Source organism: Labrus mixtus, chromosome 10 (assembly GCF_963584025.1).
Source record: "Labrus mixtus chromosome 10, fLabMix1.1, whole genome shotgun sequence".
Lineage (NCBI taxonomy): Eukaryota > Metazoa > Chordata > Actinopteri > Labriformes > Labridae > Labrus > Labrus mixtus.
The window spans coordinates 16,996,085-17,010,374 of NC_083621.1; positions in this window are offsets into that span (position 1 = coordinate 16,996,085).

A 14,290-nucleotide genomic window follows, 5' to 3' on the forward strand; every position below is an offset into this window, starting at 1 on the left:
TATATTTATCTTCTTCCCACAAGTTATGTTAAATTGTGAACAGTTTACAACTATCTTGAGCACATAAGATATTTATTTACCTTTTGGGGCTTCAGGAGCTCTGTAGTGGTGCAAATAAAAAAAGGTTGCCGAACAGAATATCCAGTGGCAAAAATGTAGATACAATAAGCTCAAGCTTCCACCTCCACCTATTCGATGTGTTTAATCGCTCAGTGTATTTTATTTGTAGCTGATATAACATCTGTGGGGATAAATTCTTAATGCTGATTAAAATAAGCGTCTATGAAGGCTATACTACATGTAAAGAGCACCTGATTCAGAAAATGACTGACTGTAACATCAACTGGTAAGTTACCAGCAAGCTTCAGACAAAGTGCACCAGCTACCAGCAGGCTAGGAGTTTCATATCTTTTATAATGTAATCTTGAACACACCCATACAAACCCTGCAAAGTATGAACATGTCCACCAGACCGTCCTCCTCCTTCTGATACAATGATTAACATGTAATTCTAAACCATTCTACAATTGATTCAGTAAATACAGTGTGCAATACTGGATAACACACTGTTTTTAATTGGGCATTATGATGTGCAATACGCTGCACGTGCAATATCTCTACTGCTCAATACTGCCCCTTTTGTACAGATTTCTTAATGTATTATATTCCAGGAGCTTTTTCTAAATAGCTTTATTTCTTAAAATACTCACGCTTTTGTATAGTTTATATTTCTTACTTTAATCCTATCTATAATATATCTGTCTCTTCGTTTTTTTACTGCTATATTTTGTGTAAGAGCATCTGTAATGACCTAATTTCCCTCCGGGGATAAATGAAGTACTTCTGATTCTCATGTGGGTAAAGTTTGGTTAAGTTTAGGTGCTTGGTAAAATGTAGAAAAAGGTCTTAGTAAAGCTTAGAATATGAAACTTTGAGTTCTCTAATGTGTTTGCTGTGTATAGAAGGGGACTAGCCTAAAATAATGATGATTGGCAAGATAGATTATTTAAAATGATCTAATAATGATGCACTTAGTACTAATTAATCATTTTCTCTGATAACATTTTTAGTCATATTGCCGAGCCCTAGGTGTACTCCAACAGTCTAATTCAACAAAGCACTCAAGCTAATAGATGCACAGTTTCCAGATTGTGGCACTAAAAAACATGAGTAAATCTAAAATAAATAATTGATTTCCTGGTGCCAAAGTAATTTGGATTTGGGTAAATGATTGGCAGGGATTTTCAGATCAAATATAAAGTAATGGCAGAGAAAAGATTTTAACATTTTATGCTGAGAGAAGATTCATATGAGTCATCAAACATGGGACAGCAGCCAAGTAATTAACACAGCTAACATAACAAGTTGCAATTAAACTCACATTTACAGCTTTCTGCAGCAGACTGTTGACACCAGTCAGAAAAAGAAGCAATGGAAACTTTAAGGTTGCTTGCAGCCTGTGAGCAGCCTCTGTCTGTCTCCTCTGACTCAGACTCCAGGTCAGACGCTGCAGATCATTTCTACTTTACTCGTCCTAATCGTCCATTAACAAGCTTTTCAAGAAGCATCAAAAACATATCCACCGTTCTTTTTCAGTGAGTCAATTTCATAATTCAGTCAAGAGGAGACTTTATGAAAGCAGACTGACTCCTACGTAAGTCAGTTTTATTCAATGAATTACCTTTACTGGTTGTGCTTCAATACTCGGCTTACTGGTATTTTGTGCTGTTTTTAAATTTGATCTTGTCATATAACCTTAATGGTATTATATGGAACATTTTAACATTTATTTAGCAGGTATCGGATATATCCTATCTTAATATATCATTGAGAAATGCCTTTTCTAAAAGAGAAAGAAGTCAACCTCCCTCTGGGTTTTTTTCAGCTCTATGTTCACACTGACGGGACGGTGCTTCCTTCACCTTTTGATGATTCTCTCAGAGGCTCAAACATGTTTGTTTCAACTGAAACCCCTTCCTGTCCAACCATTAGCCCTGTTGCCAAGCACGGGAAGAAAGACGTTTCCGCCCAGTGAAGGTATACTCTAACAGTCTTCAGTTTCATCACAAGAGTACAATTCAAGGTGAACCAACAGACTCTTTTGGGGTATGAATAAGAACTGAATCAACTTTGGGCTGCATATCTGTATTGAGATCAATCCTACAGCTGCACTCACACAGATTTATGGAGTGACAGAACATCTGCAGCATGGTTCTGCAGACACTGAAATATCTGAGTCTCCTGAGAAGATACAGTCTACTGTGAATTCTTCAAAACGGCATCAGTGTTTTTAGTCCAGTCCTGTTTTATTTTTTTTTATATGTGGAATCCCAGGTATTTGTAACTGTCCACTAAATCCAATAAAATGGATTTTCAATGCCATGGTAATAATGGTAAAATCATGTTGGCAGTAACGGTTAAGTATGATAATCGATGGGTTAGTCTAATATTAAGATTAGAAACTGTAATGATCAAGAAATTGGGAGGACTGGTAATTCTAGAGGTTGAAGTGAGCAGCTAAGATTCACTTTAAGATTTATAATAATTATGTAAGGTTGATATTTACAGGCCATCCACACCAATGAACCACAGGAACCTATGAGATAAGAAAAGGGAGCTCAGGAACTCCCAAGAGTAATGAGTAAGTGCAAACATGAAACACTGAACTGTGTAACTGTTAGCTAAACATGCTAATGTAGGCTATAACCAAAGTGATGCCTGGTTGAGATGCTGTTTGTATATATTAAAATGACATATTTGTGGGCAGTGTAGAGAGGGCTTCCTGTCATTAATGTGTGGATGAAAGCTGTTCAGATAGGATGTGCACTGATATTTTTTTGATGGTCATGCTGGCTCGTATACTAAACGTCTCTAAAAGCATCACATTGGATCCTAACGACCCAAATGTGCGGTGCATTAAAAGTTGGAACAGTGGATCAGAGAAAGCACAAACTTTCCTTTTTCCCCTCGTATCACCAAATGGTTCTGGGCTCTCTGGATCTCCGTGGTCTGCTGTAATGGCGTCCTGTGATGACCCTTTTCCTTGTGGATTTCACAGCAATCATTTTATGTAGTTCGAGCCTACTCTGAACCAATTTCACATATCTATATTGTTGCATTATGTAAGATATATTACTCAGATATGTGTCAGTCTTTATCAGACTCATTTGTCACATCCAAACAACAAATGTGAACAAACATGACTTTTATTTCATGTGTCTCATTTATTCATGCTTAACAGTCCCATCACTGCACATCTTGTCCAAACTTTGCCTGTTGTTAAGAATTACATTTTCTTGACTTCTATATATATAGGCCTCCATAGTTTCGAATTGCATGAAAATATTTAATACTATTATTTCGCTAAATCCATATTATTCAATGGCTTTATCTACTGCCATCATTGAGTCCATCCTTTCCTCCTCCATCACAGTCTGGTACGCTGCAGCCACAGCCAAAGGGGCTGAACTCTACCATCTCTACACGACTTGTTCACCTCCAGGACCCTGAAGCTTGCAGGTAAGATCGTGGTCGACCCCTCTCACCCCCCGGACATGGACTGTTTGAGACCCTCCCCTTTGGCAAGAGGCTGCGGTCCATCAGGACCAAAACCTCTCTCCACAAGAACAGTTTCTTCCCCTCTGCTGCTAGCCTGATGAACAATGTCCCTCCGGAGTACGTATGAACAAACATAAAAAACGTCAGCGTTTTTCTAAAAGGATGTCCACAGTTCATCATTAGTGGGAAAACGACAGGAGAAAAGAGAAAAATGCAAGGGCGGACATTTTTAAAGAGACAATTGTTGATATCAATCAACCTTTCACAAAGACAACAAAATAAATGGTCATATTAGTAAAAGCACAGATGTAACAGAAAACATAACACACCTGAGACAGCGTTCAGGAAACAGCAGGAAGCTAGAAATGGCTTACCTAAATGTTTTTTCAGCCACTGTGACTGTTATCTATCAAACCTGTGTTTTAACGAGGGAGATGAGGACTAACAAAAAAAGACAAAGGGATGAATATAATTACAATAAAAGGTGAGATGTGAAAGTTATTGTCTGACTTATACTGACTTTTTCTGATTTATTAGTGACTCTCATGATTTTGAGCTTTTTCCTTCCCCTGGGGGGGGGAGGGGGGGGGGGGGGGGGGGGGTAGATTGCATTATGTGCAGCAGTTAAATGTAGCTCTTCCTCGTAATTAATAGACTGTTATCCACAGTCACAGTTCTTGTCCACATTATTAGTTTAGCTCGTATGCTAACAGGGCATTGAAGAACTCTCAGTGGAATAGAGTGAGACATTATCTTAACTAAAAGTTCAGCTCATATATGAGAGTATTTATCAAACCAAACAGTTTTCTTTGATATATGAGATATTAAAAATGTTTGCTTTTGTGCAATAATGTAGAACTAATACGCTGTGTACTGACTATCGAGTGATAAAAGGTTTAATCTGCTGCAGTGCAAGTGAAATTTGATTACAAGTTTTATTTGATTAGTATTCAATCCAGTTTTTACAGCAGCTTTTGCACTCCTCAACGCTGTACTATCGTCTTACATAGCCTTGGATATGTACGTTAAATTTTTTTGATTTCTAATATATGCACATACAGTACAGTAGAGGAGTTAAATCCTGTATGTGCACACCGGCCAATACAGCTGATTCCTATTCTGATGAATGCATTCATTCAAATGGTGAATTATTTTGATAGGAAGCGCATTTGTCTCACTTATTCTGCCTCATGATTTGACATTTTTGTAGTTTTCCCCGTCCGCTTTCTGATCAATTGCATGTTAAAATCACAGTCAAAGTCTTTCTCTATGAAAAGGGTCTAGTCGGATTACTCTGATTGCTGACACAAGTTGTTTTGCTTTTGTTTGAACAGGAAATAAGTCAAAGAAAGATGTACTTAGTAAGTGTTGGTGTTTATTTCCTGAACAGATCTTCTCCCAGCTTTTTGGTCAACCTGCTGCCCCTGACTGTGATGTTGTGTAACATCTCCGTGTGTATCTTCCGAAAGCTCTTTGTGTCAGCCTCTGTTTTTCTAAGCGAACACACCATTTGAAATAATTTGTAGGGATTCTGAGCGAGGACAGCAGACGTTTTGTGGAGGCGGCGCGGTGCTGGCAGAGATAACGACCGTCACACAGCTTTGATTGTCACTGCAGAGACCCGTATCGTTTTCTCTTTCAGGCTGCCATCAATCCCTCTCCTCTCTTTATTCTCTACTAAGCTTTTTGTCTGCAGCTTCTTCCCCTCCCATTTTGTTTGTGTTCTCATTCTTCGCTCCATTTCTGGTTCTTGGTCATGATGTGTCTTCTCTGTCATTAACTCCATTGATTTCATTTTGAATTTTTCTTTAGTTCTTTTCTCATTTGGCTAATTTTTTAGGATGTTTTACTGCCACCAAAGCTGCATGTTTTCATGCAGTGGCACCATGACAAACAGACATTGTGCAATAATATTCAAGACTAGATCAAAATAAAAAGTTTCTGGATTTGTTAGAGTACAGAGGAAGACATGCATGCATGAAAAACAGGAATAACAAAAATAAAAATCACTTGCTCTTAATCCATAGCAAATTACAACATTTTCACATTGTTGCACTGAAAGAGTTTTCTAGAAAATGTGTAATCGGACTTTGCAAAATTTGAATGCAAAAAATAATATACCATTGCAACATGCACACCAGTTATGATCTGTCCTTTTAAAACATAATATCACAAATAACATGACCATAGTACATTTAGGTTATTGAATGCTTTTAACCAACCCACTTTTGTAACTTTTCTCTGACTCCACAGTGCTTTGCTTTTTTTATTTTTTATTTTTTTTAATCAAACTTCAATTTGCTCTGTATTTTGTTCTACCCCTGTTCCTCCTTTTTGACCCCTTTTTTTTTTGCAGAGCTTCACCACCCATAAGCTAGTATGTGGTATCCCGATATCTTTTTTTTTTTTTTTTTTTTTAACTTTGTCAGAAAATTTGTCAGCTACAAAAATAATAAGATGGATCATGGACATCTGAGAAGGTACTTCTGGAGCACCACTGGAGAGGAGACAATAGTGATGGCCACATGTGTCTATGTTATCAAAGTTACAAAACAGAACTATTGGATACATTCCAAACAATGCAAAGTACAAACACAGCAAAGGAAAGTACATTCTGCTCTCTGCACCTGCAGCAAGACCTGATGGATGAGACTTATAGGTATACACCTTAAGAACACATTCACCACCATGGCTATGAGCATGGACTCAAATCTCTCTGACTCAAATCCTAATGTCATAAATTCCAAATTATCGTCTGATCTTCAGTTCTTACATGAATGGTTGAAAAATAATCATTTGACCATCAATGTAAAGAAAACTGTGTGTATGTACTCTCTACCAGAAAATGTATTACATTCACTGATCCCATCACCTTTGAAAGGCCAAGATCTTGTTATCACAAAGACCTACAAATATCTTGGTGTGCTACTTGATTCACATCTTACATACCGTGAACAGAGCTGAGCTGGTTAGGTGCTTTGTTCAAGAGCACCTCAGCAGTGCTCAGGAGATGGACTGGCACCTCTCTAGCTACCAGGCCAATTTCCAGACTTGGTCCGTGCCGGGACTTGAACCGGCGACCCACCGATTCCCAACCCTAGTTCCTACAGCCTGAGCTACTGCCGCCCAAAGATCAGATCATATCTCTCCTTTTCTGTTTCTGAAACATACCTACATTCCTACTGTCTTCCAATCTGGTCACCTACCACTAAGGAGGTTACTGAACCAATAGCACAACTGTACTATCGAGCTCTAAAGAGCCACAGTAACCTCCCAAAGTGGTCTCACCATTGCTCTGCACTCACACGCTCCAACGCCTTGACTTTTCAGAATTACATACACAGCCACGCTATTACATACTATTTTCAGATTCAAAACAGCACTTCACCAACACTAGCTGCTGCACTTCACCCGACACATGATATGAGACAAGTGCGCCTCACTAGGTCAGTCTCACAGGCACTCATCCCAGTCCCTGCATACAAAAACAACTATGGTCGGAAGTCCTTCTTTTACACATACACCAAAATTTGGAATGACATTCCCCATCACATTAGAACTTTACCATCTACCTCATATTTCAAAAATACATACAAACTACACCTTCTCCACACTTACACCTGCACTCATTAATTGTTCATGTGTTGTTCAAGTATTGTTTGTACTATCTGTGTTGTTTGTTTCTATTTGTCTGTATCTGCCTAGCCCATGCTAATGTCCTGTGAATGTGTTTGTCTTGATGTGACATGACTGTGGTTTATGTTTCATGCTCTGCAGAACAGGAACCTGCTGGAAACCAGTTTTGAAACTGAGTCAGGCCCGCTAAGCTGTAACTTAATGTTACTTTTAAACTTTCCTGTATAATAAATGGAAAATGAAAAATGAAATGGAGCCAATTAAACACAGTCATCAAACTGTTGAAAAAATTCACATGGAAGGTACCCATTCACACACTGATGGTAGAAGCTGCTATGTTAAGTGACCATCAGAGGTAACAAATCCTATTCATACACATTCACACGCCGCAGAAGAATGTTTTGCCAAAGGACACATCGGACATGTAGCTGCAGGAGCTGGGGATCGCACCCCAATCCTATAATATAATACACTAACTGATTATATTCACTTTTTAATTGCATTTGGATAATTTTGCATGGTCGTTATCTATGATAACTTTTCTTAAGGTCAAAAGATGAACTTGTAGGACTTCCCTGCATTCCCCTTTACAGCCTTTAGGAACACTCTGCTCTTGTTATCCAGGAAAGTACATCTGTCGGCTAACTCTGTCCATAATGAGCAATTTTAACCTGAGAGGTCATGAGTCATGATAGAATAATCACTTTACTGCCAAGAAAGAAAAAGCTGTTGTGTCAAAAAGCATCCATGCTTCATGCTGTGTGACTGATTGAAAGCAGAGCTGCAAACATTCTTCTAATGAACCAACAATGTAAGATCATTTTTCTTCTCCTTTAAAAATCATCAGTCTGCATGAAACAGATGTAACACTGCTGAAATTGGACAACAGCAACTGTCATTCAAATCCCCTGAGCCAATTGGATGCAGCCTGCAGCCAACAGGCATCTACCCCCATTCCCCAGGTGCACTAATCACCTGATTGAAACCAATCAAGGAGTCAGTCATTCCTAAAACAGTCAATGAGAACTTCTGAAAGAAAAACACTGTGCTTTCAACCCTGGACACAAAGCTGGACTTAACTGAAACTTCAAGCCCTTGAGGAGCTGACGTGCTGCTGCTGCTGAGGAGGAATGTGTCAGGGCTGAACACTGGTGAGACATCCACAATAGAACATCGATTAAATTGCTGCTCCCAAGTTGAGCAGACGTGTGATTTTGTTACCTGTTTGCCTAAACAGGTCAGGCCATATTGCCGGAGCAAAGAAGATGGCGAGCTAAAGGAGCAACTTCAAAAGACTCAAGATTCCCTCAAAAGGCAGGCCTCAAGTCTGGCTGTCTGGTTAAAGGGTGTGGTAGGATTTCCCCTACCTAAATAAACATTTGAATTCGTTGCACATCTGCACACACATGACAAATAACTGCAGTACGTGTAATGTGTTTGGTGCATTGATTTATATGAATAGAATTGGGAATATTTAGCATATGTTGTATGGAGGGTAAACGGTGCACTTAAGAATCTGTTAATTGAAGGCCTATTTTCTTTTATTTAAATTGTGGTATTTTCCTTGATTAAGTTCAAGTGTTTCTTGTTATTTGTTAAAAATTTAACTTTGAAATACAAAACCGGTTATCAACATTCTGTGTCGTGTGTTTAATTAATTCTCCACCAGCTCCAAGAGTCTAACCTACATTATCCCAGTACACCATAATTTGTTACATGTTTTTTTGATAATTTATTATTTATAAATATATATTTTAGTTAAAGTAAATTTTGTATCCTGAGTGTTACACAAACATCTGGTCCTCTCCACAGCGGACATTATTCTCTCGTAGAATTAGACTCTAAAGACGATTTCACATTTAATCAACATTGTTTATAGAACCTATGTCTTTTTTTTCTTATGTGGAAAATAAATGTATGTTGGAGGGAGAAAGAGACCATAATTTGTCAAATCACTCTGTATAACCACTTTAAACTGATTCCTGCTGCTGCCAAGTGCAAAAAAACCTGTTCATTACCCTGCAGCTAAAAGCACAAATTGCTGCCCTGCAGACAACCAATGTCAAGCTGTGGTCACTAACTTAAAGAACCGTTAATTAGCCACACTGAGAGTCAAATGTAAATGTAGGTTCATTACTGCAAGAACAATTATTGGAAAATCTTGTATAAAAACTGGCTAAATATCCAGGGCGTGTCTAACAAATAAGTCATGGCATCTTCAAGACAAAGGCATGTTTGGGAACTGGACAGCCAAGAGGTTATGACACGTGCCCCATGTACAGAGGCTGTGGTCATCATCACAGCGGCTGTAGGTTCGACTCCAACCACGGCCATTATGGCTCACTCTCTCCCAACGTTTCCTGTCTCTCTTCAGCTGAATCATCCCATAAAGGCGAAATTGGCCAAAACAAATACCAAGTCTCGTCTGTTATTTTTCTTGGTCCTTATTTGTCAGACAGTGAGTCTGATGCAGACACCTGTTTGTGTTGCTGCAGCACTGCCATTTATTCTGCAGGGATGAGATGTTCTCTTCAGTATGTGTGACAGGATGACACTGTTTCACAACAGAGTGACAGCACAATGTTCTTTTTTTTTTTCTCATGGACAGGTCATTCTGACCTCGCACATTTTATCCCTTTTATCTTATCTTTATATGACGAAGATTTAAGTTCTGATGAAGTTTTTTAGTTAAGGACTTCACTAAGGTTTTGAAATGGTAAAATGAATTAAAAATTACGCATTTAAAATGTATGTGAAAGGCTGATGTAATTTATTTGATATTACATTTTTGTGGCATATTATGAAAATGCATTAACAAACGGCTTCCACAGATTTATTACTACCGACTGAAAAAAACAGGCATGACATTTGCATAAATTTTATGATTGAACAGATCTGGTTGTAAGGGCTCAAAAGAGAGTTAAATAATGTTATAAGGGATGATTTTGGTCATGACCTATGATAACTTTTAAAAAAAAGTTGATTATTGGTTATTACGGGCAAACAAACTGCGTCCCAGAGTGTATTTTATCATGTAAGAGTGTAGTATTTTGCTGATGATACATTGTTCTACACTTACTAAATCACTACAGTGAATTTAGCTCTTCTCTTATATATAATTCGACTTTCTCCTTTCTCAAAACATAATTACTTTGTCTTTTAGAAGCATTAACTAGAACTTTATAGACTTTATGTAAGAAGTGGTCTTACTGTAGTCATCGTGACTTCAACCATTAGTTATTTCGACTTCTGTTTTGAAGCTTCATGTTGGGCATTTTTAGTCATCACCTTAAGGACTTTATCTGTTTGTTTGTTTTAGCTTAATTCAAACAATAGTGCATAGGAAATCAATCCAGTATGGGATGCTTTTTAAGATAAATTTGTGTGCATGCTAATATACTTAAGTGGTGGATCTGCTGGGAATTCGAATTGCACCTGAACTTTTGAAGAAAATAAATATCACTATTAGTGCAACTAAAAACGTACAAGTCCTAAATGTATTAAAAAGTAAAACTCATCTCTTCCAGGTCTTTAGCAGTACCCCCTAGTGTCTATTTTTCTCTGTTTCTGTCTTGTTGCGCCCCACTCCCCCCACCCCAGTCTATGACACAGACGCACACACACATCTTACCCCATGTTTTCAAACATGTGCACTGTTTCAGGCACTGAACCAAAATACCTCTCTGTACAAATACAACATGTGCATATCTGCCCACTAGGACACAGACACACAAACACACACTCACTCACTCACTCACCCCACACACCTTCCACCTTGTAGATACAAGTTTTCAAACGTAAACACTGATTCAGGCACTACACCAAAATACCTCTCTGTACAAATACAACATGTGCGTATCTGCCTATTAAGACACACAAACTAACACACATACATACACACACACGCATACGTACACACACACACACACACACACACACACACACATGCTTACCTTGAAAACCGTGAAGGAGCAAGGTGTAATTATACGCTGTAGATTCATTAAAAGATGAGCTGCTCATTATTAAACTTTTTTGTTTGTAAACTTCTATTATCTGGAAACACAAACACTAAACACATCAATCTTTTACAAGTTTCCTCCAAAAGTGCTCTGAGAAACTTTGTGAAATTCAGTTTATTAATCACTTTTTTATCAGCAGATTATGAGCTAATATGTTTCACAGTTTGTTAATGCAGGATTTAAAAATTGCTTATTGATTTAAAGGAATGAAAGGCAAGTGAACTGATTTAATACATCTTACTGTAATACCTCAAGACGTATCAGTTTTCCTATCTGTGTTTTCACAGTGAAATCAGCCGTGTAACAGTAAACTCCGAACCTGGTCAGGACCAGAGTAAGTTACCATGGTGATCGAGTTGGGTTCAAAGAAAGACAGTTTGGAAAACTCTTCTTCACTCTTCAATCTCACTTCATGCTACAGTACACCCCTCTTGTTTCTCTCTCACTTGGAACTGCTTATTGTTTGACAGACTGTTATTCCAAAATCCCAAGGTCTGAAAAAGTTGACCCCTGAGGAATCAGCACCATGGACAGAGCCAACAATCACTGACCCAACAAATAAAGGGGGGGGGGGTGTTTTTTTTTTAATCTGAGCGGTGAGGCTTCAGAGCAGCACACAAACAGGCTTCTGGTCCTTTTTCAGACTATGTGTCTTTTTTGGAATAATGGGTTTTTGTTATCAGGATAACAGGCTGTTGGACAAATGGGCTCACGGTCCACTGGGAAATTTTGGGGCTGTCTGAACAATGTCCCGACACCCTCTGAAGTATCTGCAGAGATACCTGGCCTGGTTTAACGTGGAATCACAACAATGCCAAAATCTATCTCTCATGTTAGGATCAGAAAATGATTTTACTTGGATCATGAGAAAAATCTCGTCATAGGCCTTGGTCATCAAAACCAACAGGAAGGAGACAGATTATAATGCCTTATCTCTGCTTCCAAATCCAGCAGAGATGATGTATCATAATTATTCTTTTTGAGTCACATTTCTGGCTACTCAAATGAATGTCCGATATCTAATCCATTTTTGTGTGGGTTTGTTTTCTTGTGAGGGAGAGTCACTCGCTCTCTTGGTCAGATTTAAAACGCCTTTATAAGTCCTTAACTTGAATATTTTGTGATGACTTCATGGTTTGTTTGTAACTTATGAATACATGTACTTAATTAAGTGAGTTAAAATTCAAATCTTTGTATTTATATTTTCTTCTTTGCTTTTATGTCTAATCGTTGTGTATGTCCCACGTTAACTGGAATGGACAACTGATTTGATTGCCGCATGCTCCACCAGGTGTCAGAACTGTGGACTGTACCAAGTTTGACTTTAAGATGGGGAAATATACAATTGCTTCAATCATTGTATTTTGTTTCAAGGCACTTGTAGTAAAATCAACTCAATGTTAAGGACCATTTTGAGCAATCTTTTTGGGACATTTTAATGCCTTAATGGAAATATTGATGGTACTTAAGTTATTGAAAGCCTCTATTTATGTTAAACTTAACCTTCACTTGAAGCAATTTGGTTTAACAAGGAAATATTTAAAGCTGTAGTTTATTCTATACACTGTCTTGTTCATTTTTGTTTTCTTTTGGGGCCTTGCTCCACATGTGTCCTGTAACCTCAGAGTCCTCCAACTCCTTCTGCCTCAGCTGACACGACTGAAACCGCTGAAACCGCTAATCTGTGGCTAGGAAAGGGCACAAGCCCTGAGCTATCCCAACAGGCTCATGATCCTTTAGACTTAGATAAAGATAGTATTGATATTAAACAATCAGACCAAAATAGCTTTTTGTACCAGGCTGTGAACATGTTTATTTGTGCTGCCATTTTAATTTTGAGTATGTATAGGACTTCTGGGTCTTTTCAAGCCAACCTCCAGTGGACACTTAAGGAAGTGCAGTTTTTTTGGCATTTCTGCATTGGCTTCATTTCTCAACACTGGAGGAAGTTGCTTGGTCTGACCAGAGGTTTTTATTGATTATTTTTACTAACTTGACCTCTTTATTTAACTAAAAAGAACAGGATGTTTCATAGTGATTTTTAGTTATATTGATATAGAACCTTTTGAAGCTATATTGGTACCTTGATTGTGATATTTTCAATAACAAAGCCACTGACAAATCTAGTATTTGACGAGTCAGGACAATTAATACATTTGTTTGCATGCAAATTGAGTTTGCATGCATACCTCTGTGTTAATGTTTACCTGCTTGTGTGTATTTGTGTGTGTGTGTGTGTGTGTGTGTATGTGTGAGTATATGTGTGTGTATTGAGCGCCCGGCCGCCTGCTCACAACATAATTAGCTCTTTAATCGGAGTCTGTGAGCAGAAACAGGAGGGATTTGAATGAGCTTGGCGGCTCCCTGCTGCTGCTCGATGCTGAGAGAGAACAGTCTCATGTTTCTCATTAGTCCATTCAGTGCTTGTTGGACATTTAGTCCTAGTAAGTATAACCAAGTGAGAGAATGTCTCCGCATATTATTTTTTTTTTTTAGCTTAACACAGCAGTGTTTCGCCGGATTTAATGTGAGGCAGCTGAGAGCGTCTAGAAATGCAGCAACAATCAGAGTTACAAATTGGCACCAAATCCTCAGGAAGCATGAGCTAAATATTATAATACTGAGGTAAACACTCTGACAAACAAGCTGCAGTATGAGTGTAGAAAAATGGAAATAGAAAATAAAAAAAAGCAGCAGCAAGGAAATAATCTGTTTTTCAGTTTAAGGTTTAATTAGACACAAATCTTCAGGCTGTTTGAATTCACAGTCTGCTTTTTATTCACTTTACACCTTTTAATACAATTCAACAACTTTATTAATCCCTCTAGGGGCAATTTGTTTGGAACATTTTCATCATGGCTACATAAATAAAACACAGCAACAAACAGAGAAGAAATCAAATTATACACGTGCAAAAATACAGAATACGATCCTAAATAAAAACTGATATTATGCAGATATAAATAAACAAATAAACATCAGTCTATTAAAAGATTCAAGGATTAGCCTTGGTAAAAAAAAAAGATAAATGATTAATGTTAATCCGAATTTGAAGTTAGAAGTTGACACACTGAAAG